Source organism: Papaver somniferum, chromosome 11 (genome assembly GCF_003573695.1).
Source record: "Papaver somniferum cultivar HN1 chromosome 11, ASM357369v1, whole genome shotgun sequence".
NCBI classification, from domain to species: domain Eukaryota; kingdom Viridiplantae; phylum Streptophyta; class Magnoliopsida; order Ranunculales; family Papaveraceae; genus Papaver; species Papaver somniferum.
The window spans coordinates 41,500,607-41,508,730 of record NC_039368.1 but is presented as its reverse complement, the minus strand read 5'-3'; positions in this window follow the sequence as shown (position 1 = coordinate 41,508,730).

Genomic DNA, 8,124 nt, shown 5'->3' with positions numbered 1-8,124 from the left:
GAGGTCACGACGAAATGCCAGGGATCGAACACTCAGCTGGTGGAGGCTTTTCGAAAACATATTCATCATGGCTTCGTAAAATATGAATCATTGCATTCCTGAAAGCCGTGTCAAAAACATGCCTCATGATTTTACGGTTTTTGCCCTTTGTTGAAAATCCACCATCTACAATGCCAAAACCCTAGTTTTGGCCACGCCTAAACCGCTCCAAGGCATGCCGACCATGCCACATGTGCCAATGGCATGCCATGCCAGCCACCTTGCTGCGCCTAAACCATACCATGACGGCCTTCCCTTCACGGCTTCCAAAACGAAGGCTTGCAACAATCGACGGCCACATTTCCATCTAAGACGCAGATCTTAGCCGTCCAAGGTTACCAGCTAACGCAGGCAACCTTTTGGCTCGACGCCAAGCCCTAGTTTTGGTCGCGCCCAAACAATGGAAAAACCCTAGCTTTTGGCCACGCCTAAACTAGGCCATATTAAAGCCATGCCGGCCATGCTTTCATGCCACTGGCTACCAAACGAAGGGTTGCAATAATCAACGACTACCCTTCCTCTAAAGATGCAAAATCTCGACCGTCGAAGGTCACCACCGAGCTGGCAAGTCTCCCAAGCTCAACTTTCCAAACAACAACAACATGCTACATGTTTTCCACGAAAACACTCGAGACATCAACACATGTCACAAACTGGGGGATGCTCATTGGGTATTTGTTTGGCGGTTTACACCGTGCGGAGTACACTACGCCCGTTATAAGAGAGTGTCATAAGGATGAGGCGGTTAGTAAATACAGGGAGTAATGGTAAAACATTTTCTTTTATGGAACATCAATTCTAGGCGTTACCGGTTACCACCTCCTCCCATTTACTCATCCGTTTTGGAATTTCTTACGAGACCAGAGTACGTTTCACTTCGACTTGTATAAATAGGTCTTACCTATTTCCACCGAACAACAAGTTCTGGTCAGGAGCATACAACACTTGGAAAATGTTTGCTAGCTTTCCCATCTGTTAGCTTCCCACTTTCTAATGCAAGTCACAAAATAACTACTCTTCCAGGATCAACTATTCTGGTCTCAACACTCTCTTCGCTTCCCTCCCCAAAACCAACCCTTTTGCTCCTCTTTGTGACCGAAGCAAGTCTGGAACTGCCATTTCTTGGTTTAGGCCGGATTTGTACAGATTGATCTCTTGAATCTAAAGTACTCCCTTGCAGTATATTGTTTAGGGTTTAGACTCGTTTCTCACCCACACACCTGAAATTACCGAAATCAGCAGAAACTGTTTTCACCCTCAAACAATTGTCGACCACAGTGGGAGATTGATCTTTCGGTTACAATGTCAACTTTCAATCCTCGATCTCATATTTCGACCCAGACGTCAGGACGGTAGAATCCAAATGACCTGCCCAGGGATCGACGGCTCAGTTACCAGACGGCCTGGTTACCAGTCATGACACGACAAGGGATGACTGGGGACTTTCCACAGTCACTGAGGTGATTCCCACAAAACTCGGTCTTATACCCGAGAGATTCCTTTTCATCAGGAGATCCGAAAAACCGATTAAGTATTGCTAGACAAAATACATGGTCTACTACTTCAAATCTTCACAGGGGAGATAAAAAACCGATAGCCATATTTTTCCCGTGTTTCATGCTTTCTACTATCGCATAACATTCACAATTCTATGACTTCCCTGGGGTACTCATGCCACTTATATTCATAACCAAAAACATAAATATTCTAAAACAGTTCATTCCAAATAATAATCCAAAACCCTCAGGGGTAATACTTGTCTATCAACCCAAAAATCCAGAAAATCAAAACCATAAACCAAGCGCTTTGTTTGCCTTAAAAAAACAGTCACCTACACCTACGTGCCTACTTTGCATAATAATGATTACCCGTCACTATTCATGAGGTAGACGACGTTACTACGGTGATATTCGAAGAGGAATTGTTTATGACGAAGTGTTTCTACAAGTTTATGAAAGGCATACCCACGGATAGGGTTTATACCAGTTCAGAAGAACAATATTTCTACAGATTTATGGAAGGCATACCTATGGCTAGGGTTTGCACCAACACAAGAAAATATGAAAACAAATTGAAAGAGAAACGTTGGAGTACATAGCTGGAATATACTTGCCCACTTTATTGCTACCGCGCTACCGCTAACACCAGGACGTGAGAACAAAGATACGAGATAAAAAGGAGAACCAACCCCTTTCATACGCATAACAGTTTTGGAATTTGAATAAGGAAATGATTTCCTATTTGAGCTACGTATGGAAAGAGGCAATTGGGCCTGCAAGAACAAGTCCGCGCCACGCCAAGCCAGCGTCGTGCCAAGCCAACAGTCCGTACCATGCCCAGCCGACAGTCCGCGCCATACCAAATCCAAGCCAGCGTCCATGCCCACGCCAAGACAGCGCACATTCCAAGTCGTTCCAACGCTAACAACTTGCATCTTTCCAGCGCCAGCAACTTGCATCCTTCCAGCGCTAACAGCTTGCATCTTTACAACAGCTTGCATCTTTCCAGCGCCAGCAGCTTGCATCCTTTCCAGCGCTAACAACTTGCATCTTTACAACAGCTTGCATCTTCCCTGCGTCAGCAGCTTGCATCCTTCCAGCGTTGCTCTTGAACGCCAAGTAGAAGGGAATCAACAAACTAATTTCATTACACGAAAATATCAGGAACGACTTCTCCAAAATCGAAGCAAAGAAAAATCAGCAACCCCCCTGAGTTCACAAAGTCTCTTTTCCCTGTCAGGAGATGCATGATTTCTGGGGACTTCGCCCGCAAAATCGTGCAGTCTATGATGAAACATTTATGTGAGATTCTATATTTCCCAAAGGCGCAACGTCAAGGCATATTTGCAGCCCTCAACCGCACTGCATCAGGGAAGCACATGTTTCTAACCAGAGAAGTCGTTCACAAACCCCAACCTCTCCTGGAAAGCACGATTGATAGATGTAACTGGGGACTCCTAACCATTGTTCGCTTGAAGGGTGTCCAGTTTGACAGCACACTGATTAACGCAGCCGCTCCGCTTCAACATCCTCCAGCAGCGACTCCGCTTCAACTATCACTCTGACAGCCGCTCCGCTTCAACGCTCGCTCCAACTGCCGCTCCGTTTCAGCGTTCTCTCCATAAGCTTCTCCAGGATCCGAAGACGAGGCTTCAACGTTCTGCTTTTTAAGTTTCAACATCTTCTCCAAGAGCCAAAGCTGCTTCAACGACGCTTCTTCCTACAAAGGGTCGTACCACCACGCTCCCCATGTCAAGGATCATGATCACAACCAACCAATCTTCGTAGTCATGGACAGTTTGCTCGCTTATGCATCCAGCCAATCTTTTTACTTCCATGGATGCACGTACAACTCCAGCCAATCCTTTTACTTCCACGGATGCCCATACAATTCCAGCCAACCTACTTTGTTACCAAGAAAATGTAGCCTCTTCTGATTACATCTTCTACCAAGAATTGTTGCCGCTCATTTGTTGATACCAGCCAGAGCTTCACCGCAGCAGCAATCACTACAAAGATGGAAACATTTAAACCATACTTGAGGACTGAGAATATAAACGGAATCCCTTCACTGTCAAATCTCAGAAGACACAGTCAACCAAAAGGCCATAGCCGCAACAAGGTCATCTACTCTTCAAGGGTGCAGCGCAAGAATATCATCACCTCTATGTCTATAAGACGCCTTCAACACTTTACGAGGCCGCGGAGGATCCCCAGCCTGCTCAGAGAAAAACAACTTCAGAAACTGAAGAAAAATGCGACTGGGGACTTCTCTTCGCAGTCCATCGACGACCATCAAAGAATCATGAGATAACTCCAGAGACGCGGCTGAAACATTTTCTTGAAGAAACAGAGGGAGCCATGATAAACAACATAACTCTCTCATTCCTACATCTTTGCTATCCAGAATATTTCGTCCATGCGATATCCTGAGCATCCCAGCGTCACATCCAGAAGAGTACGATAAGCTTGTATCAAATCACGTTGACGTGGATTCAAGGCGATGCAATGAAAATAGGATACACATGGAGACTACCAGCATGAGACGCCTTCACTCCCCTCAACCAGGTTATTTCTAATTTCAACATCATCACTGTCGAAGTTTCACGAGCCGCAGAAATTTCTCAACACGAAGCCGTACATGTACACCGAAGACTTCAAGAGCACGCCACAAAGATACATTCACATATTCATCCATTCCATCGGATCAAACAGAAGTATAACTGGGGACTTCTTACCACATCTCATTCCATACGATAGTCCAAGATTCAGAAGATGGTTCGAAGGATGTCGCTTGGAAAAAAGTCCTGAAAGACTTGATAGCAGCACATCGGCAACGAAACGTCTCCCTATTTAGTCCGGGGGCGCCAGAAGTTTTCGACCATACAAGCATTCACAGCACATCATCATCACGATCAGAAGGTCCAGGCACTGAACAACATAAAGCCGAGGATGGACCAACATTGCAACCACAATCTCCAAGATTAACCCTGACATGATCGTTGTCGAGCATATATTCCATCCATCCGTCCAAATAATGCAATGGAGTTTGGTAAATTTTGGAATCCACTGGAGAGACACTGCAGACGAAAGCGCAGATACAAACGAGCAACAGAAAATAGAAGAAGGTCAATACGTCTTTTCATACGGATGGAGTTTCTAGAGTTTTTCACAGAATAAAGTTCCCTTCTTGCTCCATGAACGGGAACAGATGACTCGGCGCAACTATGCTACCCCGGGCCCGCAACATCCCTCCTGAATTTTTCCTTAGTTTCACTGTCGGGACGTTTTCACCTCATAAACGAGTTCAAAACCTAAATATTCTCGTGTAAGGAGATAGGAAATTCTTTTCCGGTCAGATGGAGGAGAGGACCGTCAAAATACGAGTTCGTACGAGAGTTATACAATGATTTAGTAAGGAGCGCTAATTAGGGTTTCGGCATCACAAACCCTGATTTCGACAAAGTTGTCAGGCGCCATCACTACCATTTGATAACCGAAGTTCCAGCGCCATCACCATCGTTTGGTAGCCAAAGTTCTGAAACCAGTTTACAGCATTCTGCGGACTGAAGACAGTTTCCACCATTCCGCTGACCGAAGCCAGTTTCCTCCATTCCAAGCCGACCATCGCCTGCGACTCTCACTCCAAGCCGACCAACGCCTGCGGATCCCATTCCAAGCCGACTAACGCCTGCGTCTTCCATTCCAAGACGACAATCTACATCTCACCACTTCACGGTCTAGCTAGCAAAACCACAAGTAGAATCTATGCAAGGCCGCCAACACGAGAATCACGAACTCTCTTTACCTCTCGAAAAAGGTTAGTCGGGTCTTCTTGACCATCTTTTCACGACTTGTCATTTCGATTTTGTCCTCGCCTGTCACCATCTTATTCTTACCTCGCAACAATGCTCCTGTTCTGAGCTAAGAAGGGGACTTAATGTTGATGGTGGTTTTTAGCTTAGGCTTAAAATCGTAAAACCTTACATCTGACATGACGTCACTAGGACCACTAGCGCATTTATTGAATCATTCAACACGCCTACATGAGAATTACCAGGGTACCTTTTTTTAACATATATATGTGTCATGTTCCACGGTAGGATCCTTAGTATTGACCGACATCACCTTCGTACACCAAAACCTAAATTCTTACACCACTGTGCCAATGGCAAACCATGCCAGCCACGTATCCACGCCAAGGCATGCCAACCATGCCAGACGCACCACCGTGACAATGGCAAACCATGCTGGCCACGTCTCCGCGCCAAGGCATGCCAACAATGCCAGTCGCACCACCGTGCCAATGGAAAACCATGCCAGCCATGTCTCCGCGCCAAAGCATGCCAGCCGCGCCGCCGTGCCAGTCACATCTCCGCGCCAAGTCATGCCAACCATGCCAGCTGCACCACCGTTCCAATGGCAAACCATGCCAGCCACGTCTCCGCGCCAAAGCATGCCAACCATGCCATCCGCGCCACCGTGACAATGGCAAGCTGTGCCAGCCAGATCTTCGTGCCAAGGCATGTCAACGATGTCAGCTTCACCACCGTGCCAATGGAAAACCATGCCAGCCACATTTCCGCTCCAAGGCATGCCAACCATGCCATCCGCACCACCGTGCCAATGGAAAACCATGCCAGCCACGTCTCCGCGCCAAAGCATGCCAACCATGCCAGCTGCGCCACCGTGCCAATGGAAAACCATGCCAGCCACGTCTCCGCGCCAAGGCATGCCTGATAGACACATTTTTGTGTCTGATATTTTCTCAATTGTATATATTGTTAGTGCTCGATTTTGTATTTATTTTGGCTTTTTATGTCTTTGTAGGTGTTTTAGGAAAAATAAGATTTTGCGGCGAAATTGACTCGAAAAGTGTTTTTTGCGTTCATGGGAGGACATTTGCTATTCGGACCCTCACTTTGGATAAGAGGTAACCTAATTACTAAGGGGCATCCCATTTCCAGGCAGCTGCTAATCGCACCCCTACTCTGGATATGGGGATACCATCTTCTACATTTGAATTATCAGTTTTGGCGGGAAAATTTGTGGCAGTGAAGTACAGATTAGGGTTCTTGATTTGGAGGAGTTTGAGGTCGATTAAACCTCTGATTTTCATAGGATAGACTCCTTATGGGTCTAGGAATCTGATATTGGTGTTGAAATCGATTAGACTGGGCTCAATCGACGGATTTTTATCACAACAGAAATATATGGAAAGTCACGTGTGTGACCTGTTTTAGGGAATTTTAGAGAGATTAAAGTGCTATAAACCTTCCCAAAGATTTGTATCTAACTAAGGAAGAGTTTAGAATAAAAAGGAAAGCTCAGAAAGCGTAGAAATTCTAAGACAAGAAATTGTCGCAACTTTTCCGTGAAGAGAAGAGAAGAGATTTTGGAAGATTTGGGAAAGACTTAATCGGTATTTTTGATATAGATAGATTATTTGGGTCATATAGAAGGGGTATAGAGAGTTTGGGGACCTGAGGAGAGCAAGAGAAGAAGAAATCATAGTTTTATCAAACTCTGTTTTTGCTGCTGCTGAAGAGGAAGAACATGAAGAACATTGACGCACAAGCAACTGTTGCAGAAAACTATCGGTGTTTCACAGCAGAACCCATGTGTCGTTCATCACAGCAGTTGCATTAGGTCTTTAGCTACTATTTCTCCCTGTAACAGTGATTCTGCAACACCAACAAACTGTTGCGAATCGTCTGTATTATCACTTTTCATCTTTTTAATCATCTTTTGAGCCATAAACAAATATTTTGAGATCATGATTAATATGAGGAGCTAAACCCCATTGCTGAGGCGATAGAGGAAGCTATTTTTCCAACAAAAAGTGGTATATTCTTATTTATTTATGTATCGCAATTATTTTTATGATTGTTTTGCCTTGAGTGAAAATTGTTTGAATGATTCTTGTTAAGCAATTGCTATTTCTTTTGATAGAGCATACTTGGACCTAGGTTTTTGATGTTCTATTCTTCGGATTTACATTTGTTATTTTGAGAATCTACTTGTTGCAATAGTTTAGAATCAAATTGAACGAAAAAAATTGCATGAATATAAATATTGGATTAAATCACTTTGAATTTGGAAAATAGTGGAATCTTAGCCTCAGGGTTCTTTTAATATTGATATCATCTTTGTTTGAGTTTCCTATAATTTTTATTGTGTTTTCTATTTTAGTTTTGAATTTAAGTCTAAAAAAATCCTTCACAAGTCTGAGAAACGACACTCTTTTTACCACTATCTATAAATCACATCAATTTTTGGCGCCGCCGACGCGGACTTGTTTTTAGGGTTTTAGATTTATTTTATTTTTATTTTTTTCTATTTTTTTTATTATTTTTGTCTTTTTTTATGTTTTTGGGTATTTATCTTGTGTCTACAGGTTCTGGATCATAAAGAAAATTGAGCCAAAGAGTTTGGTGATTTCATAAAGACTTGGAGCTAAAGATTAAAGCAAAAAGAACAGAAAAGAAGACAATTTTAGTTTAGGGTTTGTTTATTTTCTTTTAGAAAAAAAAAATTGTATTACGGTTTATTATTTTTGTAATTTTTCTTTACTTTTTTTTTTTTT